General features: G+C 39.7%; 1 protein-coding gene across 12 annotated transcripts in view; it reads right to left on the reverse strand.

Moving 5' to 3' along the window:
- myt1lb (myelin transcription factor 1-like, b) overlaps window positions 1-22,876 on the reverse strand; it is a 131,922-nt gene extending 109,046 nt beyond the window's left edge. For 6 of the 12 annotated variants that reach the window (XM_037542120.1, XM_017690801.2, XM_037542122.1 and 3 more), the window contains exon 1: window positions 22,174-22,627. The gene's annotated coding sequence lies outside the window, so the exon portion shown is untranslated. Of the gene's footprint in view, window positions 1-22,107; window positions 22,630-22,787 lie in introns of those variants that run through there. The other 6 variants (XM_017690802.2, XM_017690798.2, XM_037542121.1 and 3 more) reach the window with 4 other exon arrangements.
- Between the last annotated feature and the right edge of the window lie 273 nt (window positions 22,877-23,149).

The raw sequence follows: 23,149 nt of genomic DNA on the forward strand, positions 1-23,149 counted from the left end.
TGGGAGAATCCCACTGGTGGAGCTGGCAGTAGCTACCCAGACTAGTCTTTCAATTTGTCTGTCCCTCTGGTCCACTGGATAAAGAACAATAGCAGCTAAAGACAATCTCAGCACACCATTCTCCGTTAGGAAAACTACATGATTCCTTGGATTTGCATAGGCCCATAATATGGAAAACTGTATTTCCTCTTTTTTTGTGATTATATGTATATATTACTGCCATTGCAACAAAATCATATTTCTTTTTATTACATAAATTGAAAATGCTTGTTTTTACATCATTTCTAATACCCTGCATTTGTGATGCAATAAAAACCAACACATTTGCATATCGTCACAATCAGAACAAAATGCTATATATCCAGGAGCCTTTCCCAGCACTCATTGGTCAGAAGGCAGGATACGCCCTGGACAGGTCGCCAGTCCATCACAGGGCTTTAATACGCATAGTGTCTTTACATCATGAGGAGGTTCCTTAAACTGTTAGAAGGTTCTTCACATACTGACATCTATTTTACTCATTTGCCATTGTTTTTCTTAAAAGAGGCATATATTAAAAGGTTCTTTGGAGAACTAAAAGTGGTTCTTCCACAGCATGGCACCTAAGGAAGCCTTCATTTTTAAGACTTAATGAGTACAGCACTACTAATTCCCAAACATGAATTCTGAATTTTGATTTGAATAAAATATCTACTTGCAGATCTTGCTCACAGGCCTCTGGCTACAGGGTTTAAACACTGCAGTAATCAGTAGCGGCTCTGCCACACGAATATGAGGCCAAGAGTACAATGACCCTATAAAACAAAGGAGATGGGGGGAAAACGAGTCTCCTGGCAGTCATGTTTACTCTCCCACTCCTGCACAGAGATAAAGCAGAGCCAGTCTGAGCGCATCCCTCAGTAATCCCTTCAGAGGATCCTCCTTGCTCATTAAGCCTGCCTTTGAAAACGTGGGGGCTTGCTTGTTTTCAGTGGCAAACCCACTGTCTGCTTCTGCTATTAAAGATGCAATCTGTGTCACTCTTTGTTTGTTTGCCTCTTTCTCTCTCTCTTTCTCTCCCTCTCTTTGCGTCTTTTTTCCCCTCTCTCTCTCTCTCTCTCTCTCTTTTGCCTTTGTCCAAATGTAGAGGCGGTTTGCCACGCTTTGAAAGCGTGTCTCATCAAATGTGTGACTCTGTGCGTGCCCCACGTTGGCGTGGGTACCCACTGTATGCCCTTTAGCCATAAGAGGGGAGAAAAGCACCAGGGCAAAAACTGAAAAAAGGGGGCTGGCACTGCCATCAATCATGCCACAGGCTGTGTCAGTCACTCTTCAGCAGGGAAGGAGTTAATTGTCATACATGCACATCTGTCTCGCTCTTTATTTTCTGTTCCAGTAATGTGCTAGCAACCTACAATTATTAGTCTCTGACAGACGACTGGAGAATACAGAGCAGGGCAGATTGGTGCCAAGTCTTTGAGTCGCTGCCAGATCACCCCCAGGGTAAATGGGGCATCAGGGGCAGGAGGCTGGCACCAACCCGCCATACACGGCCCTGCCACCAGAGACAAAGAAAACACAGGAGAGTCCTCATCAGTCCATGTTTTTAGGGTTAGTTTAGCCTCATCTGCAGGAGCTGCACGACAACAAAGAGAACTAATGCACCACAAACAGAACAAAAACGGTAATAGAAGGTTACCAACACTTGCGAGTATTTACATGAAAAAGAAAGGTCTGTCTCTAAAGTCAGCGCTGACCAATACTTCTGCTGTAGTACATTCATTATAAGATCATTCTCTGAGATGCTACAGCCTCTGCAGGAGCATTTTGAAGCCATCTAGTGAGCTGTCCCAGGTCCTGAAACCATCATTTCATCATCGCCTATGCACTTGCTTTAGTCTTCCCACATTTGTCATTCACAGTTGGCGATTTCAACCACTGATACCCTATTATCAGTGTAACGATTAAATATAGTATGTGTACAGATGGCACAATACCACTTTTCTTTTTTTCCCAGTACTGGTATTTAAATGTTATTTTATTTTTTGTGTCAGCCCTTCCAACTATTTAAAAGTCAAGAAATGATGAAAAAATTGGCTGTTTATTCTTTCCTGAAAACAAGCTTGCACAACAAAACTCACAAACACAAACATGGTATCAACTGAATGTTCAGAATCTGCTGACAGATTTTCTCAGTTATTATAAATGAGATACAAATAAGAAACACTATGTTTTTAAGACAACATACTTTGTTGTTGCTGCTGACAATTATTACATAGAATATGTCTAAGAAGAGATGTTATGATACTAGTTCTTTGATGATACTGATATCGAAACCTTGAGTAGGTATGAGCGATATGGCAAAAATATAATATTTGAAAACATTTTCATAATACATGTTGGGTATCACAATATTTCATTTTGCTGAGGTTTGATAAGAATATCTATTAATATAGTGACATTTGTTTAATGTTTCACACACCTTGCACTAAATACAGTTAAACAGGACTAATTATGCTCTTTTTGCTATGAAACATGCAGTTGGTCAGTGTTTTTTAAGTACTGTCAATATCGCTGTTAAGCTCAGAAAAGTATATTGTGACTTAATGTATCACAGTAACAAGAAAATATTGTCATATTGCCCACCTCTAATCTTGAGTATTCTGCAATACAGATCTGACTTTTTTCTTTAAATACTGCTAAGCTTTAAGGTAGTTTTAACTTAAGTAGTAAATGAATTTAAGGTAGATTTATCCCATATTCCTACATTTCATAAATGTTTATGTAACAACATTGGTATCGGAAAATATGCACATGAAAAATATTGGATATGTGCATTGGCCAACAATTCCCAGGTCTGTGTATCTCTAGTATTAAATAAATTTGCTGAATTGCTGAAATTTGAATTTCAAACATTTGAACCTAAAAGTAACTTTGTTACCTTAATCAGTTCAGCTGAGTTCCTTGAACTTCAAATAAGTTAACAGTAGGTAAAGCAAAATGTAAAATGCGTTATTCTATTGAATGAATGTTTGAAATTCAAAGAACTCAAAAATGTAAGGCAACCCAGATTACTAACTTTTTGAAGTTAAACCCTTTTACAGTAAAATTAGACACACAAGGACCAAGAGAAATGAGTTCTTTTAATGGCACAAAAACAAACTGATGGCACTTTATCCTATATTATAAGCTTTTTGGAGTTATCAACTTGTTTTTGTACCCAAATAAACAGTAACATCTTTCACACTATAGTATTACCTGAGTTACATAAGCTCTTTTGTACAAAGTCAAAGAAACACAAGAAACATTCAAAGTACACTAAACTGTATCACCTCAATTCTGAAATGAGAATGAAAATTCTGTCATTCACAACAAAACTAGTGAAGGACCACCACACACTCTGCCACAATATTTACCAAAGACATCATTTTTCCGGCTCTTGTACCAAAACAAAAGACTACAGCAACGCTCGCATGTGTGGAAGATAACAGCACCTGTTTTGGCCACAAAATAAATAACCATTACTGGAGCTTATGTACAAAGTATCAGAAGCTGGAACAACAGTACGAGGCAGTGTAGCAAAGTCAGTGTTTTATCCAATAACAGCACTACAGACAGCCAAGGGAGAGAGCCCAAACAAACACATCATTGCCATTCAGTGAGAATAGATGGCAACCATGGATGCTCCCTCTCACTTCTCGGTTCTCTCTGTCTCTCTCTCTCTCTCTCTCTCTCTCTCTCTCTCTCTCTCTCTCTCTCTCTCTCTCTCTCTCTCTCTTCCTGCACTCTGGTTCTGGGTGAGCGACGGAGGATTCTGGCTTGCCACCACAGTCATTTTAATCAGTCTTTTCACACTTCATTGGGAATTCATTGCTCCCCTTTAAAAACATTGTTTCTGTGCATTATCAGCAGAGAACAGCATAACGCCTCATTATACATGCAGAGTAGTTCTGGAAGCTGGCTGCATATTCATGCGAAGCTGAGAGAGAGTTAGGACTCACACACACACACACACACACACACATACACACACACACACACACACACAAACACACACACACACTCACATCTGTTCACAGTGACAGGCAAGGTTTTGAAACAAAATGACCTTTTAATGTCTTTCAAATGGAAAGGATTGATCAATATAATGGTGTGAAACTCAAAAAGGAGAACTCCTAGGAGCCCAGAGTTATTACTTTTGTCTTGCTATTCTATTCAAATGCAATTATTGTATTTAAGCCATGTAATTGCTCTTTGTAATGACATAGAATTATGTAATTACTATGTAGCTACTATGTAATTATAAGTTAAATGTAATTTTCGAAAGAAGTAGAGAATGAATTACATTTACATTCTGTATCGACAGCTTTGAATCTCCTCAACCTTTTTCTGTTTATTTTGATGTTGAAAAAGAACAAAGATGTGACAAAAATGGCGGTTTTCTTTGCATTTAGCTGAATATTTTTGAATGACAGAATTTCTCTGATGGATTCAGTGAGTTTCAGTGAAAAACACTGTGCTTTTAAAACCAGGCTCCAATTTTATTGACCCTTTTCTGCATGCCTCTTTTTTATAGTGGCAAATTTTTATACACACAATCAAATAAAATATAATTTAAAAGTTATTAAAATATGTCTTTGAATAATATGATTTAATTAAAAATGTTAAAATTTATGAACTGAGTGACGTCCAAACCAGCTGAAATTGCATTTCATGGCTGCTGAAAATGGGATGATGTATCTGCTTTTTTCTTTATTTATACATGTGCACAATGTTTTTGTTGTAACAGTAGATATGGGAAGGGCCAGAGATGGAACCACACTATTCTTTCTTTTTTGACTGTGATACTGATATTGAAACCTTTAAAATGAGCTGTTTTTAAGTAAAGAATTTAAAATGATCTGCTAAAATCATTCTCAAACTACTCACTCTACTACTCCACAGGAAGAAATACATAATGTCTCTATCTTTAAAACAAGTAACTTTACAGGAGAAAGAATAAACATTCTAAGCATTCAATATAAGTTGATGTAATGCGTCTTTTGAGATCATTTTTATTTCTTTGTCATGCAGCAGGTGGTACGTACGGGTGTATGTAGCATTCCAGACAATTCATCAATTCATAATTTTCTGTGATATTTGCCTGATACTCAGTATCAGATCGGTGCCAATTATAGACATGACAGCAGTAATCATGAACCCCTGGTTCAGTCATAAATGTATGATTTCACATCATTACAGTGATCGTTTTACTTCATGACATCACTTGTTATGCTAGTCTTAGCACTTCAGCTTTTGGTTAATGTTGAATTAGCATGTTTAAGGTGTGCATTGCGTGCTGGCCTATGACACAAGCAGGCCTTGTGGATGCACCAAGGGGTCAACATAGAGGCCAGGCTATGAGTCAGATGAGAGGGAGAGGGAGAGAGAGAGAGAGAGAGACAGAGACTGAGCTGTCAGGCACTATCAACTTCAGACAGACACACTCAGGGTGACAGGTGTGGCCCAGCAGTCACGCGAGCGACGCAGGCCAGAGCGGAGCTGCACACCAGCCCTGCCGTCTGACTGACAGCTCCAGCCAGCCAACACCAGCGGCACCAGGGGGCGGGACAACTGCCCCCACTGCAGTGTCACAGCACACAGACTCAGCCACGTAATGCATTTGTACAGGCAGAGTCCACAGAAAGCCTGCATACAACATGAACCAGAGTTATGCTTTGGCCATTAGTGCAGTTTTGGGTACCACAATCAGCACCTTCATTATCATCAGGAGCAAATATTCTGTATTTAACCCTTACAAAATGATAAGTTTACAAAAAATTGTTGGTGCTATGACAGTGGCATGATAGAATCATAATTGATTACAGTAATATTGAATAAAGTATGTTATAATTTTTCTGTACACAACTAAGAAGTCTCATTTGCATATTTAGCATCAGCATTCTAGCATATTAAGTTAAAAATCGTTCGGAATTACATCAAAATAATCGAATCAAGTCAAATCACTGTGAAATTTCACAGTTTCACTGGTTTATGTTCTAAAGGATCACATTTGAAAAGAATGAAAAATAATAGATTTGGGAGCGAGAGATTCACAGTACATTTTCTGGAAGCGAAAAAAACATGAGGTGCACTGCACTGCCTTTTTTCATGAGGGTCACACTGCATTTTTACAAAGCTGCTTTGGGCTGTGCATCTCCTTGCTCCCTGTTACTAAGTGGCAACAACATTGTAAGTGGCATTCAGCAATCACTTTGACACCTACATACTATTTAATTACCACTAATACCTATCAAGAAAACAAACAAACAAACAAAAGCTATTTTTAAATGAATGCTGTGATTGTGATCTGTGAAAGACTACAACCACTAATGTCTTCTCCGTTGTGGTCAGTGAAGAGAAGGCACTACATTAGATCTGATCAAAGCGTAGAAAAAAGCTTGACATGGGCTACTTGACCATTTGAGTAAAACTTTTTTCAACTCAGAGCTTCATTGTGCCCAAAAAATAAAAAATCAAGTCATGCAGGTTGCATAAAATGCAACATGGCCAGCGCACAAAAGTCTCCTATTCATTATGTTTTATCAATCTTTGTAAGTCAGTACTGGTTATGTTTGCATTATTGTGCCACAAATTGTGGCCATAAGACACGGGGCTGCCCAGCGTGAGCCTCTGAGCCTCTGTGCAATGCCCGCAGAGCCTGAGCCACTCAGGCAGCTGGAGCAGGGCAAGTGGGGGCAGATGAGTCTGCAGGGCAGCGAAGAGCACCTAGCAGGCATATCAGACTGTAGTGCCCTTCACGCTTAAAATCAGCCCCTCAGCCAGCTAGAGCCATGTCACACACAGCAACAGCCAGGGGACCAAGAGATGAGGGGTGGGGAACTCTAGCCATGAGCGTGAGTGTAGAGGAGCTACAACTATAAGAAATGTCTTTAACAGATATGGTTGCTGACATTAGCGAAGGGGGGCTAAAAGAGCAGCAAACGGACAGATAAGTGCAATATTGTTTAAGCATGCTCTGTGTGGACCCCTGAAAGCTGTATGAAAGATTCATTTAGAACATCTGTACACTGTGGGGGGGAAAGCTGAGAGATACAAATGTTTAATGGCATGTAAATCTGCAACGCTGTCCATTTGCTCACTGCATTTGGGCAGCAGTATAGGCCCGAACTTCCTCTCTTAGGAATAAAGGTTTCTAAATGGTTTGTAGGATGAACATAGAAATAAAGCTTCAATTGGTATAGAGCCTTTGCATTACACGTAGGGCTGAAACACCTATTTGATGACATTCAATAAATTTGATTGAATATTTGAAAGCCATTTTACCATGTTATCTTTATCTGTTATTGTCATCACATCTTCATCAGTATAATGATTCAGTATTTGAGACCTCAACATTGTGCTGGACCTTTTTTAAAAAGACTATTTCAGGCTTTACAGGGTGGTTGTAGCTGAGCATGCACACCATATTTTAGTAAATTTTCCTCTCCTGACTCAGTAATGCTACTTCTTTCAATTGGTAAAAAGAAATTGTATTTAGTGCTGCTTTAAATACTAGCTTGTCACCACTGTAACACAGGTGCCAGCTCTGCACATCAGGCTCACTAGGTATTGCGATTTGGCACAGCTCACAAAACTCTCAGTTGCATTTTAGAGCAATAACATTGGTTTTAACTCCAGGTGCAGTTAAAATAAGTTTCCCACTGCTCTAGATTGCTAGTTCTCAGTGGTACTTATTACCACAAATAAATGGACAACTGGATAGCGAATTGTCCAGAGGTGTTGGAACATTATTCTGACTGCAGCTGAGTTTAGAATCTGCCACAAAAAGTTGTTTTATGATGATTCTGCATCTCTCTCTTCTGTTATAACAGAGCAACATGTGTCAAGGTTGCCAGATTGTGCAGGATTATCAGTATTTTTTTTTTGGTTACACTGTAGTACTAAAATACATATTAACAATAATAAGAATGCTTGCAATAATGCAAATTAACAATAATAAGACTAATAATAATGATATTAAGAAGACAAAGAAAAAAGAAAAAGAAGAAGAGAAAGATGACAAAGAAGAAGAAGAAAACCAAGAACAAGAAAAAAACTTTTTTTTTTACATTCAATTATTAAGATGATTTTCATATTCGTACAGAATATTGAAATATTCCAGATAATGTTTAATAGATCATTTAAATATGAAACTTTTTGATAAACGCAGCCCTGATTACATGAAGGCTCATTAAAAAGGTTCTTCACATTTACAGAAAACATTATTCAGTAAAGAACTGCAGATTGAAAGTGGCTGTTCAGTGGCATCAAGTCAAAGAACTCTTTTTTCCACTTTATGTTTGAGAGAGTGGTCTAATACACTGGTCAGTGCAGGGGACTCAATGGCCAAAAGCAACACCCATAATGACTTGAAATTCATAAACCCATCCCTCTAACGCAGCCAGCTTAGAGCCTTTACAAATATGTGCCAAAAAGTAATGAGCTCCTAAATGCCAACATTACTTATAGTGTCAAACTGTACAAAAGGGAGATTCCGTATCTTCTCTTCACACCAAACGGCACTTTCCTGGCTTGAAAATGTACCGCTGCAACAATTATTCCCCTTCTCAAAACTCTGTTTGCCGTAATTAACTGCACATTTATGTTTGTGCTACTGCCATTTTGTCCATAAAGTTTTCACTCAGCATGCAATTTCTCAACGCGGCGCAGCCTGGGCAGAGGAATGATTAGCCCTGTTACGCAAGACGGAAACCAGCTCGCCACGCTTTGCTGTACTGAGCTATTTTGGAACTGCATGGAGCAGAAAACGCTGGGCAGCAGTAAAAAAGTGGGTCAGAGCAGAGCAGGGCAGCACCTTCCACTGCGTTCATATAGAGCGGATATGGAAGATGGACACAAACACTTCAGCAGTATATGAATTACAAAATATCTAATGTCCATTTAGATGCCACTTCACATTCTTAAAATGTTATTATTATCGGAGTCACATTTACATAGAACTAGATGCTCTGGCTTCTACAGCTACATGTAGTACACAGAATTAACTGATTGTTATTTCTGTATTAATTTACATACTACAGATTAAACGTGTTAAGGCACTGCAGGGCACACAATGGTCTCTGGCTGAAGCAAAGAAGAGGTAGTATATGCGGAGGGACGGTGAAGGAGGACAGAGGTAGCTCCTGTAAGTAGGGCAATTCCGCCCTGCACCTGGGGGGCTCACCCTGCTAAGGAAAAACCGCTGACGGTGCACCGCTGGGTCTTTCTTTCGTCTCTCGCGCTCTCTCTCTGTCTGCTGTGTGCTTATTTTGGTGTTTGGTATTTGCTTTTGTGTGCATGCTTGGCGCATATGCGGGACCTCTCGTTCCTGTGAGTTAGGGCTGGACGATATGGACTAAATACAAGTATTGTGATGATATTACTACACATCCTGATTACAATGCATCATGCAATATATTAAAAACACATGGATGAATCCATTATGTGACAATAAAAACATGCTGGTAAACCAACAATATGCCATCAGTAAAGTTTAGCCCTTAATTTTGACCAAAATACACAATGTGGGCAAATAGTTATATTATGATAAAACTGAAATTCATGACAGTTTCTGTATATGTATCATAATATGTATCACAGTGGCTTATTGCTCTGGAATGTCCCATCATTTTTTATAAGAAACACCTTTAACAGCCAAAACAAATCTGTAATATTTCCATTAAATAAAATAGTAAAAACAAAACTGAATGGAGCTGTAATAATAACGTTCTGGCACATGCACTGGTGCTTCAGTGTAACTCCTGTATCATTTAAGGTGCAATGGGAAATTCAAGAAGCCAAGTCATTTCTTAGATGTGTGTCAGATAAAGTCCTGCCTCTGTTCACACTTCATTCACACTTCAGTACCAACTGGTTGGTGGCGTGTTAATGCACAAGATCTCAATCTAATCCTAATGCCGCTGACCAATTTAGGTGGCTTCTCAGGTGGCACAAGAGAAAACAGAGGCAGTGTATGCGGAGGTAGTATAACAATCAGTCTGGTGTCCATGTTAGGCTAAAGGCTACCCCAAAAGACTGGGCTTTTATATACCGTTCCTTTATATCCACTGCCTCAAAAACAAAAACCTCACATGCAACAGACTAGACAGTGGGAGGTGTTTTACAGGCCTGCTGTGTTTTCCTTTCATTTGAAACGTGACTGGAACATCTCTAACTTTACCACTCAACTACAGGAGATAATGTTAGCATGGTTTGGACTGTTTGTACATCACATTATCTTTTATCTCTTATTTGTGGCACATCAGTATAAGGTTATGATATAACTTATGATAACTCATTTCTACATTCTTAAGAAAGATGGTTCTTCCAGAGTTCTTTAGTAAAGACAGTGGTTTTATATAAAACCATGAACACTCAAAGAACCATTTTCATGCTTCATGGGTTCTTTCCATGGTGAAATGGTTCTGCAGATTGATGAAGAATGTGTATTTAAGCATGCAGATGTTTTTTGAGTACTCATAGTTCTGTAAAGAACCATGTTCATGGTTCTATGGAGAACCATTGCCTTTAATAAAGAACCTTTGTAGAACCATCATTTTTTAGGAATGTAAGGAACAATTTCAGCTGGTATACCAAATAAACTGGATGAACTGGTATACCGTCCACTATTAATATTGCAGCATTCAGTTCTGATGTTGATTCGAACATCCTACTAACAACAAACAAGAGGATGATATTTTCATCAACTTTTCATCAACTTTTGTCACTTTGAAGCCGCTTCTAAACCTCTTTTTGATGTAACGTCATTCTGTGTTCTACACAATATGCTCAGTAAAGCTTATTATGACATAATTTATCATGATAACATCATAGCATCACACCGCCCACTTCTAATTTCTGTCCACAAGTGATTTACCATTTGATATCCTTCATTCATCTACTCCAGACAGAAGATGGTGTTTTTCAAAGTAAGTGAGTCGCTGGTTAAAGCACAAATCTAAAGTGTAAGAGGTGCAGATGTCTCCCCTGTTTTTGCGTGTATTTGTGTGCAGGTCTGTAGTAATGAGCGCTGACTCAGTGGTGGAGGGCAGAACACAGGCCTTCTCTGCCCTTGAGGGGAAGTGATAAACTGATTCATTAGCTGCCCTTATGACAGTGCACCTGCTTACACCTTTCTGTCTGGACACTGCAGGTCATTTAGGGCAACCTGGAACACCAGCACAAACACACACACGTGCACATGCCCCACCTAACATCACACACACACACACACACACACACACACACACACACATACACAGACATATACCCCACAACACAATCACATACACCCATACATCCCCACCAGATATATGCTCACTAAAATATACATTTAACAAAAACTAGGAAACTAAATATAAGGATGACCACCCTTTGCATTTATTACAGCTTCCATTCTTTTTTTGGAGACTGGCTTTCAGTTTTTTCAGTGAAATCTGTAGGGATACCTCTAAAGCAGTCATGGGATGGAGTTTAAGAAACCAGCCAACAGTGCGTGACTGAAGTGCCCTTGAGCAAGGCACCTAACTCCCAATTGCTCCCTGAGCTCCCCGGACTGGCCACCACTCTGGGCAAGTGTGCTCACTGTCCCCTAGTGTGTGCGTGTTCACTAGTGTACATGTTTGTGGGTGTTTCACTGCATGGATAGGTTAAATGCAGAGGCCTAATTCCTCTGTGTGCAAACACAGTAGGCTAATGGTTCTGAATTCAGACATGAAAAAGAAAAGCTCAGTCTTAGAAGTTGGTTGCAATTTCTACTTTTCACAATACATTCAGTGATGTTGAGGTCTGGACTCTGGGTGGTCAGTCCATTGTTCTCAGAACACCAACAGATTCTTTGTTTGATGTGCTCATGTTCTTTCTGTCTGTCAACTAGTTTCTTGACAGCTACACATCCTTTCAGATAGTGCTGAGTTGTCTTCTCACAGTGGAAGGATGGACAGAAATAGCTGCTGATTTTTTCAGATCTGAAGCAAGAGTGGAGCATGACTGTCTGCTCTCTCTCAAAGATCAAAGCTTTAAGTACTGCTTATCTGACCGTGACAGTTTTGGTGGACTACCAGATCATGCATGGTTGTGAGGAGTTTCTCTATATTTTTTAATCACTTTAATAATGATCTTATATCTAATCTCCTCAGAAATATCTCCTCGAAAATGAATAACCTACACTTAATGGCTTTTTGACATAAAATTAAATAAAAAATGTATCTAACTTTTGCACGGCATTGTCTACACGCACAACTGCACCCACCACACCTACATATATGCTTGCACACATGCTCCAACAAGCAAAAGAATAAGCTAATTCCTTTACTTTCTAAGTAGTTCTTGTGAAAACAAATGCAGATCTTACAAACTGAGTCATTATGGCTGTACAGTATCTATATTCCTACAACACACAAGTTCATATAGAGGGCTCATCTGAGAGCCTTTCTAAAACTTTGAGCCCGAATGAGTTTTATCTCATCCACAGCCTGGGCCTCGTGATTGAGGTTACCCTGCAAAATGACACAGGCGGCAAATGAGTCACTTTAACAAATGTCAAAATGCAGCTGTCAAGCCATTCTGAAAGGCAAACGAAAAAGAGCAGAAACAAATCAATATCTAAAAGTAATCCTGCTCCCACCTAGATGCGTATTCTCATCACAACAGAAAAGTTTTGACATGATGAAAAGAGATGCAATCAACAATAAATGCGCTCCAATTGTTGTCTGAAATATGTCACCATTTTGAGCATTTGATTCGTCTGAATGGTGGGAGTTTGAATGGTGGGAGACACAAAATATTATAGTTTCACCTTGGTCAGACAAAGGCTCAAACTCCAGAAATGGATTTACGTTATTGATCTGGGCCTGCTTGATAACTCCACAGCATGAATGCATTATATTTTAAAGAATAAACCTACTTTTATGATATTCAACAACTGCAATTGCTGAAAAACTGCAACATCTATGCCAATCTCTCCCAGGCTTAATGTAACATTACCATCATTCTAAGCAATCAGCAGGGCATCTGACAACTGTAACTGTCCATTTCAATTTCTAAGTGACTACTGTTTATATCCACAAGATATGAAATCAGATATAAGAGTAGGATTATAGACTGCCTGATCAATTGGGTTTGGATCTGTGAAGCTTTCTGTTTCATTATAATCACTGTCGTCTTTTTCGACAGTTTTTTTCCCAACATTTTTTCAATCCACCATCTCCTTATTTCAGCTTTGGCTGTTTGTAAGAAATAAGGTATTTCCAGCAGAGTTATATTCATGGTCCCACCCACTCCCACCACTGGTAGCACATTCATCCCAACTGGTGTCACTTGCCATTATCAATTATCCATTAGACAGTGTAATATTCGGCCAATATTGCAGTCGTGTGACTGGGAGATTTTACAGTGATCAAAACCGACAAATCTGATTTAAAGAGCAGGCATAAATAAGAGGCACGCGCCCTCACCAATATGCCTGATGAATAATGGATGTGTGTTTTGTAATCATTTTCCAATATCGCACTGCTTTTCTCAGCTCGGCTCAGGGAGGATTATTTTTGCCTCAGCTTCATTTTATCTCTTCCCCTCTTTACTTTTTTTCCTCTTTCCCAAACGCTGAGACACATACCACAAATGTCACCGACACCAAAACGAGGAGGTTAAAAATCCAGCTGGGACTCTCAAATTACCATTTCTAAAGATTTCCGTGATGTCTTCATGGCTTCACGCAACTGTCTTCCTACCCTCTTGAGGGTGTGGATGGATGGAGGAGGTAAAGGAGGCAAGTGTGGGAGCTAAAATAAGAGATATAAGGTAAATTCAGCCCATCTCTGCTTCTGCATCCCAGATGAAGATGAATGTGGAAGCTTCTGAGCTGAGTGCTAATGACAGATGTCACTATGTGTGAGGCTGGCAAGAGAAGAGCTGATGGCTGCATGCCATGTTCATGATGTGCTGATAATAGGGGCTGTAGGTCACATGATTTTTCACAAGCTCCCAATTGAGGGCAGCAGCTCTGGATCTGAAAAAATCTTCACAAGGCCGTCATAAAAAACTGGGGACAGAGGCTAGCCTTCATAAAATGGATCAGCGCTCTAAATAACTTGTCCAAAAATGTACACACTTTCGCCCCTTTCCCCAAAAGCAGCCAAATAGCTGAGAAAGGGTTTGTGTCTGAAGTTTGCTTCTTTAGTTTTGCACTGGGCTAATGTACCTTAGAGTAATGGAAGCTAACGACACTGATTATTGCACCATTGTGCAAACTACATGCTTAAATCATCAATGTTTCTGACAATGTATGACACACTTTTTTTTTAAAAAATGCACAAAGACAGCATCACTACAACAGCAGTAGGGGCCATCAAGAAAACTCAGTTCTTCCATGCTTTTGTCCATTTGTATAGATAACAGTATGTCATACAGTGTCAGGAACCCCATACGTGAGTCTATTAATAACTCCATCCCAAAGGAAAAATTAGACAGCTCCCTTTTGATCTTTTTGGGGCTAGCTGTTTTGAAATGTTTTATTTATACTTTTTTCATTAGCTGGTAAATGCAGAAGGAATGCAGAGAGCTAATGTTACTGCTAGGAAGCTGCGTATCTCATTGCAGCCATATAACAGTAGTAACTGTCTTCAAACCATCATTACAGTGCAGAGAATATATTTCTCGGATACAGAAATGACTCGTCAGATGACAACAAGCTAAAAGCTAAAATTAGTAAGATTGCTGGTTATTTGGATACTTTACCTTAGTCTGGCCTCTTTTCTTTAACCGAAATGGCAAAAGCTGGTCTCTGGTGTCCATTTTGTGCTGAATATAATCATAAAATCTTCTTTACGATTTTGTTCAACAACCAAGGTAAGACTTTCACTGATGCTAACTTGCACTTGGTTGGATTCATTAGCCGACAGATGAGTGGCTGGGTAAGCAGTCAAGCTTAATTGACACCACAGGGATTCCAAATAGTTGCATGATGTATTTGCTTAACCCCTTAAATGGCCAGGGCCCACCAGCAAGCCCAAACTCTTACTACACACTTCTATGACTCAAGAGTACATCAGTTTGCATTGTAGTCCATGTAGATACTGAATAATAAGTTCAGTGTGTGATGAACTTAGTATTTTAAACGGTTAATGTGTGCTGGGTATTGTGGTAAAATAACACTACACAATAATATACAGTTGGATATATGCTTCCATCACTTAGCTACACTGGCCTTGTAGTGCTACTGCAAAATTAAAGAAGCAAACAATAAATACATCTTGGCTAATTGAGAATTGGGATAAAATGGCAAGTGTGTAAATTAGATTCTTCACTGAACGATTGCTGTAAGAATTGAAGCCTTGCATATGAGCACACAACAGCAAATGAAGTCCCACTGGCAAGCATCCAAGTACAAAACAGTGCACCAATAAGCCGGACCAAAAATAAGCCCATTCCTATAGAAACACACTCGTAATCCCCAATCCTCCTGCCATGTATTTTGACACCAAACAAGGACAAGTAAGTCCAGTTGTGGAAGCAGCCTTGCTGGGAGCTGGCAGGAAGTTTGGCCCACCCCTCAGCACAGCGCTATCACATGGCCACAGAGCGGATAACTCATGCAAATCCCACTGTTTTGTGACACTGTGTGATTGCGACAGTGGCAGCGGCCGGCGCAGGTGAGCCAAGCCGTGAGATGAATGCCTGTGGGGGCTTGTTATGGCACAAGGTGAGAGCAGCATTAATCACCCTCTTCTCCGCACTCTGCACTTCCCATTACAGCCCCGCACCCAAGTCCAGATTGATTTTTAATTGCCCCTGCAGCATGGATATAGATCATGTTTTCCTTCCATGAATGGCGGGGAGTGGACGGGCCTTTCTTGTCTAGGAAAAGCGAATAAAGAAGAAGTTTTTAACGGCACGCGTGGCAAGCATGAACTCAATCACTCAAACGGCCTTCACGCCTGGTGCCCGATAAGCATCAGCGCCCAACCTGCAGCCAGTTTAGGAGTAACCAGCTCCCTCCCAGCGGAACAGTAAATATTGACACTCCATCATTTGATTTGGGGGGATTTGGCCTCCCTTATTTCCAGCATTTTGCCGATTAGGTCACTAAAACACTCTACTTTTGACTCAGGAAGCTAAATTCTTAGTAAATTAAGACAGTAAATCAAATCAGACACTTTGCCCACTGACAATGTAGCTATTCATTAGATAATCCTTATTAACCCTTTAAACTGCAGAGTCCTGCATGTGGGTCCTCATTTCCATTTCTCACAGTCCTAAGTACATAAGTTAACCAAGTTGCCATGGTAACGGCCCCAGTGATGGTAAACACTCATTTCCTATTGATTTGCTTCATACAAATCAAAATAAGAGACACATATTCTCACACATGAGCATGATTAAACTGGTGGGATGTGATAACCTGCATTAATACTTTATTTATAACACCCAAACTAACATAGAGGATGGATGTTGAGTGGTGCTTTTTGAATGCACTTACAAAAAGCCATATATATTGTTCTGTGTACATTTTAGGACATGCTCAGAGCAAAACAACAGGTTTCACCCATCACATACAGCAGATTCAGGTCTTGAGAAAAATAAGTAAAATCGTGTGTCATATCCAGTTTTGTGGCCAAATTAAAGATGATTACACATTACAACCATAACTTTTACTGAACTTTTATTGCATTCTTTTATCCCACAAATATTAAGCTTCAACTCAAAATTACACCCAAAACAAACAAAAAAAAATACCCCCAAAGTTTGCATCAAATCATTCAACCCCCAAGCCTCAACACCACCCCAACCCAGTTGAAGTTTTTTCTTCCATAGAGTTCTTCAAATAATAGGACTCTATTTGTACCACACACAAAGTAACATATTAAAGTAACTGTACCAAAATATTTAGTATGGTTACTAAATGATATTATTAAGATTATTAATAAGTAGTATTAAGATAATCACTGAGCAGTAGGCATCGGTTGCCTCAGTTAAATGGGGGTTAAATTTCAATCTATTTCAGTACAATAAAGAACACTGTCATAATATTAAAGGTATTCCGTCTCTGCAGGCATCCATTAGGTGTTGCATTCGATGTTGAGGAATCACCACAGTGTGCATTTGTTATGGCTGTGTATGTCAGCCTGAGCATACAGCTAGCCTGTAGTCATGACCATACTTGACTGGCCATCAAAGCCTTTCTCTCACGCAGACCTTGGTCTCTAGAGGCCATATGTTTCCATCAAGCACCAGGCAGCAACCATAAACACTCATGAACACAAAGCACCAGGAGTGCATGTGAAATGGTGGGAAAAGTGAAAGATGTTTCAAATACATATCCTCACCCTTTTCAGAGCAAGCCAAATGAATCAAAGCCTAAACAACCCTGAAATTTCCTAACAGTCATAGAATATTCACTTGCAATATGCACCTAAATCTACATACCTTCACCAGCGAGTCTAAAAGTAAACAGTAAGCCTTTTCTATTTGAGAATGAGTTATTGAGACGACTCAGTGGTTCATCCCTCCGTCTGACTGAGTATATTTTTGTGTGCAGCGTACGAGGGCTCGCTGAGTGGTATCTGAGGCGGGAGGGAGGGCTTTTCCGGAACTCAGGTCACAGTGACTGAGGGCTATCCCTACATAATTTAATCACATTGCTCTATCTCTCCGCTGTGCTGCGCAGTCTGGAGGCGCAAGGCGCTCTCCCATGCTCAACAAGCTCCCATGATAAGCCTGTTATTTTAGTTCGAAGCAGCCCATCCCTAAGCCTCGGCCTAGTCTCTTTAGCCACACATCAGATGAAGCTGTTCTACAAACGGTAACTTCTGGTTCCTGCACATATACAGTAATAGTTTTCATCATCATTTAATCATTTCTGTTGCTAATAGTGTATAATTACTCATTGTTATTTGTCATATATGCCTTTTTCGATGCATGCATTCTTAGGAACCATAGGATACCCTTTTTAAACATGCACACACATATACTCTTCATTTACAGTATATTTGAAGAATTTAAATATCAATATACTGTACCCATTTGCAGAAGAATTTAAAAGATTAACACTTTATGTATAATGCACTTCGAGCTGTTACTATCCTTCAAATAATTAATATGTTTTTGTTGTTTTTTGTTTTTTTTTTGTAATCCAACCAGTAAAAATTGTCTTAACTGAAGAATAACTACCAGTAGTGTTCACTTTCCACCATATTCCTTACTGTCTATGTTGCTCATGCATATGAATCTTACAGTAAAGCCTAACTAAATCTTATTGTAGTAACCTGTTAGCCTATTATCTTTCTGCTGAGTTGTTCAGCCTAAACTTAGTTAAATAAAACCCTTTTACTTTATATACATGCAGTAAAACTTTGATTGTACTACAAAATGTTTGCATTAGTCAGATCCTGCTGGTGTGGGTTTCCTTTATTTCAGTGATGCACACAAAAGCAACTTTAAATGACTCCTCCTTGTGGAGAATCTTCAGCTTGCAAAACATGGCTTTATTGTGACTTGCAGACACCTTGTTTATCATTTAACATGCCAAATAATTCCTAGTAAATGGAAATTTGAATTTCATTTTTTTAAACTAATCAAGTAATAAATATTAAATAAGCCATTATGAGAGCCCTATGCATTTCTGTAATAATTTATTTTTATTTAATGCTTGACAAACTGCACTGTACAAAGTCCAGTAAAACAGGACTAACTGCACTGTTTTTGTAATGAACTATTATTCAACGTTCTTTAAGTACTGACAATATCCACAATATATGCCAGAAAACGTTTTTGTCATGTAATCTGCCGTCATTTATCACAATAATGATAAATATCATGACATTGCATATCGCAAAGCCATGTCATCAGAAACTCCTCAAACTATCCTAACACAGTATCTGGCACTGATACCTCATAAAAATGCTTTGCAATTGCTAATTACATAATTTTATGGTGGTTTGACTTTTACACAAACACAATTGATAACACCTTAGGTTTGTGCGGTAACGTTCAAAACAAGCCCCTTAGGAGGTTTCCAGCATTCCAAGTGTGTCGACAACAATGACAGTAATGAATGAAACTTGTACAGGAGCATACATCTCACCACCGTTCTTAATTCAGTTATCTCTCAAAACAAAGGTAATGTGGCCACGATGCAATTAGTCAGAATAACTGCTAATTGAACCATCTGTCTTAAAAGATTGCAGACTTGTTGATAGGCTTTTCCCCTACTGTGCTGGAAAGTTCCTAACAAACAGAGTCAGATGAGATCCTGTGCTCTTAAAGTCAATTAGTCTGTAGTATGTGACGCCCCTCGCACACATATATGCATTTAGCTTTCACGCACATTCCTCAAGAGTGGTTTGTTAACCTAGCCCGTCCTTTGTTGTGTGTAATCATGTGTATGTTTGTTCACATCCAGTCATTGGCAATTGACGATAGTAACATTGGGGGGCTGAACAGGAATATAAGCTGAAAAAAATGCTGTTTTGGTGCGCACAGGAGAACCACAAATTGTTGGTGTCTCAACAAAACTGATAAATGTAGTAATAAAACTCCAAAATGACAAGAAATGATCCATTTATTCTATTAACTTTTTTCTTTCTCCTGGAAATTCTTCCTTTTTGGAGACACAAAGTTTTATCACATTTAATCTCAGCCAAGATTCATGGCACCTTTCTCCAGTGCCTGGTTTCAACGTGGCTATATTTTGGTAACACCATAGAGAAGACTGCTCAAACCAGAGAAGATAAACAAACACAATAAAATGTTTCTGGTCAGAAACTTGCCGACTTGCAAAGCTAACTTTGTTTAGTATGATTTGATAAAATTGCATTTTTACAGCCTGTGAAGACTGACAACAGGTCATTTTTGTCTATTTTAAAGCTGCAGTGCGTTTTCTGAGATTCATATGGTCCAACATGAATTGTGCTAGATGCAGTCTGTCTGTGATTCTTGATACTATTGCCAATCAGCTGAAACCTAATCCATATCTGTGCACAAAGTATCACGACGGTCCTGAGTATGTGAATGTCTGGTTTTATATGTACGCTGGACCGTAATGTGATTGTTTAACATGAATATACATGAACATATCTCTGTTTGTACACATCAGGGCAGTTTATACACTATTCATATCTTTATCTGAGCCTGTCACTTTACCTACTGCCTACTGAGGCCACAAAACATATCTGGACAACCATTAGTAAACTTTATTAAAGTTAGTGTGCCTCACAATATGTTTAACATGATATCTGTTTCAGAGTAAATCACTTTTACAAGATCAAACTGGTGATAGACTCCTTGTGTGGACAATGCTTGGAGAATAATTTCAACCAGACTGCACAGGCTGGAAATGTCAAGTCTGAGGCTGATCTCATGAGACTCAGAAGTGTATAGAGGCATTCTATAGATGCACAAGTCTGCAAACGAACTGCTCAAACTACAACTTAAAGCCAATAGCCACCTTTTGAAAGAATACTTTGCTGAATAAAATCAGTCTATTTAAAATAAATACCAGCTGACATTTCCTTTCCTAAAACAATGAACATAATATATTGTCAAGTACAGCATAAAGTCCAAATATTTTCTAGGGGCCACGGTATGTACCTGTACGTCCACACCAAAGTCCCTTGTCGCATCCATATATAGCTGCATGAAGCGTCATGTTCCCATAATGATCCTACAAGAAGTTTGTCTATTTAACTTCTGCCCAGCCTCACAACATCAGCCCTTTCTCACACTGCAGCCCAGTGCTTACAGCTGTCCTGAGATGGACCATTAGCACTCACTAAAGTGCACTTTGTCTCACGGCCAAACTACAACACTTCACTTTAATGTAGATTGAGTTACAGATATGAAAGATCAGAAGCTGTCCGGCTCTGAGACACACAAAGCTTAAACAATCCTTAGAACCTTTTATCCTTTTTAAGCTGCTGAATCCGAGCTTGACATTCGGTCAATAAACTAATCAGCAACTTCTGATGTTCATCTGTTACTGTATGCACCATGTAACAATGCATTATTTAAATTATGACTGTATTCTGACTATTGAAAGTGAAAGTGATAGCATATCATTTTGACTGGAGAGAAAAAGAATCTAAACTAAAAGTAAAATGTGGGAAAAACATAATGCAAGAAAAACAAGTTTCTACAAAGCGGTAAGTTTACAGGAGATGGCACAAGCGTTCTTACTGTCAATGCAAGTTAATGTAAAGAGCTTTTATATGAAGCGATATTGAAGCATTTCTATTGGTCAAATCATCATGAAATCTTCACATAATGTAATCGACAGCCACTGAACTCAAATTATGCAGAAAACTAAAAAACTCAAAAAGTGGAGATATTTTGGGGGGTTCGGACAGTGACGATATTCAAAATACTTTTCCCAGAAACTGCTGCTTCATATCTTAAACACTTATACTTTCTTTCCAATATCTGTGAACAAGTAACTCATCCAAAGAGAAATAGCTAACATAAACATAGGCAAGTCCTCAACCCTCAGGAGGCTGTTGTTTACTTCCGAAACTGTCCTATTAACCCTCAGCTCTCACAAAAGTTCCCACATTGTGCACAGACATGTTGCCAACTCCCAGAACAACTGAAAATGCCACCAAAAACTGCCCCCATTTGCCACTTCAGGGACCAACACATCCCACAGAGCAGCAAATGTAGTTAGAGCACTATAGCAACCTACAGCACAAACATCATCAAACTTACAGAAGCTTCTGGAGACAATGCTCAAAAGAGCTGTGACCTGATATCCTCTTCAGGCAAGTTCACTCCTCTAAAGCTCACTACAGGGGAATGACTAGCAGAGGAAAGAAAGTTGAGAGAGTTCAACGATGCTAACACTGTAAATGCAATATAAGCTGAAAAGTATGTGGAACATCAATCTACTGCCATCTGAGCCAAAAGTGTCCAAAAGGAGTGAACAGGCAGGAGGAACCTCAAGTCTCTTTAAAACCAGTTGATTTTACAGCCTGAGTCCTCTACTTATCTCCACAGCCAGAGCTACTTTCTACAGGCACTCTCTCAGCATCGTTATAAACCAGTATATTTACACGAGTGTCTGATTCTATACGTTATATACTCTAGTCAAACACTTACAGCAAGACAGCGCGTGCAAACCAGACCAAAGCATCAGCAGCTGAGCAGAAACAGACAGAAACCCACCGGTCCTGAAACGCTGTCGTCTCTCAAACTTTTTTCTTTTTATCGTCCCCGATTGTCTTCCTCTCTTCAGCAGTCGTCTTCTCGCGCGCGCACGCAGTTTCTCACCCCTCACTCTTTCGTTTGTTTCAGAGCGCGCGCTGGAAAGTTCTTCTCTTCCCCTCTATGCTAATCATTTTTGGGGGGGAAGAGAGAGAGAGAGTTGAAAGCCGACGGGCGCGAGGAGGGGGAAACGGAAAGAAACGGAGGAGACAGTGAGGAAAGGAAGGAGAGAGATAATGGTTCAAGGCAGGCGACCAATGGGCCTGGAGCTGAGCGGAGGAGAGAGAGAGAGAGAGAGGAGGAGGAGGAGGAGGAAAGAAAGAGGGAGAGAGGGAGAGGGAGGGAAAAAAAGAAGAAATGGAATGGGGGCAGCACCAATGAGGCGGAGCGAGAGAAAGCAAGGCAAGGATGGGCAGAGAAGACGGCACGGAGGAGAGCAGCAGACAGAGAGAGGGAGAGAGAGAGAGAGAGAGAGAGAGAGAGAGAGAGAGAGAGAAGCGTGCGGTATGTGAGTCACAGCGGTTGTCTCGCTGAAGAGCAGAGCGTGCGCAAAGGAAGGAGCAGTGGAGCCTTACCCTCAGCATCATGCCTCTCACATCCTCAGCTCAGCCTGCAGCTCCTGCACGCGCGCTCACGCACACATTCACAGACAAAGGAAGAGACGCGTGAAGCAGAGCCTGAAGAAGAGCAGTGAGCCTAATGCTACCTCACAGTATACGTGTGTGTGTGTGTGTGTGTGTGTGTGGTGTGTGTGTGTGTGTGTGTGTGTGAAAGAGACAGATGGAGGAGGTAGTATATGAGTGTTTTCCCTTTACTCTATTAATTCTCTGTAGCTGTCTCTCTCTCTCTCTCTCTCTGTTTCTCTCTCTCTCTCTCTCTCTCTCTCTATATATATATATATATATATATATATATATATGGATGTAACAAGTATTGG

The sequence above is a fragment of the Pygocentrus nattereri genome, chromosome 10 (genome assembly GCF_015220715.1).
Source record: "Pygocentrus nattereri isolate fPygNat1 chromosome 10, fPygNat1.pri, whole genome shotgun sequence".
Lineage (NCBI taxonomy): Eukaryota > Metazoa > Chordata > Actinopteri > Characiformes > Serrasalmidae > Pygocentrus > Pygocentrus nattereri.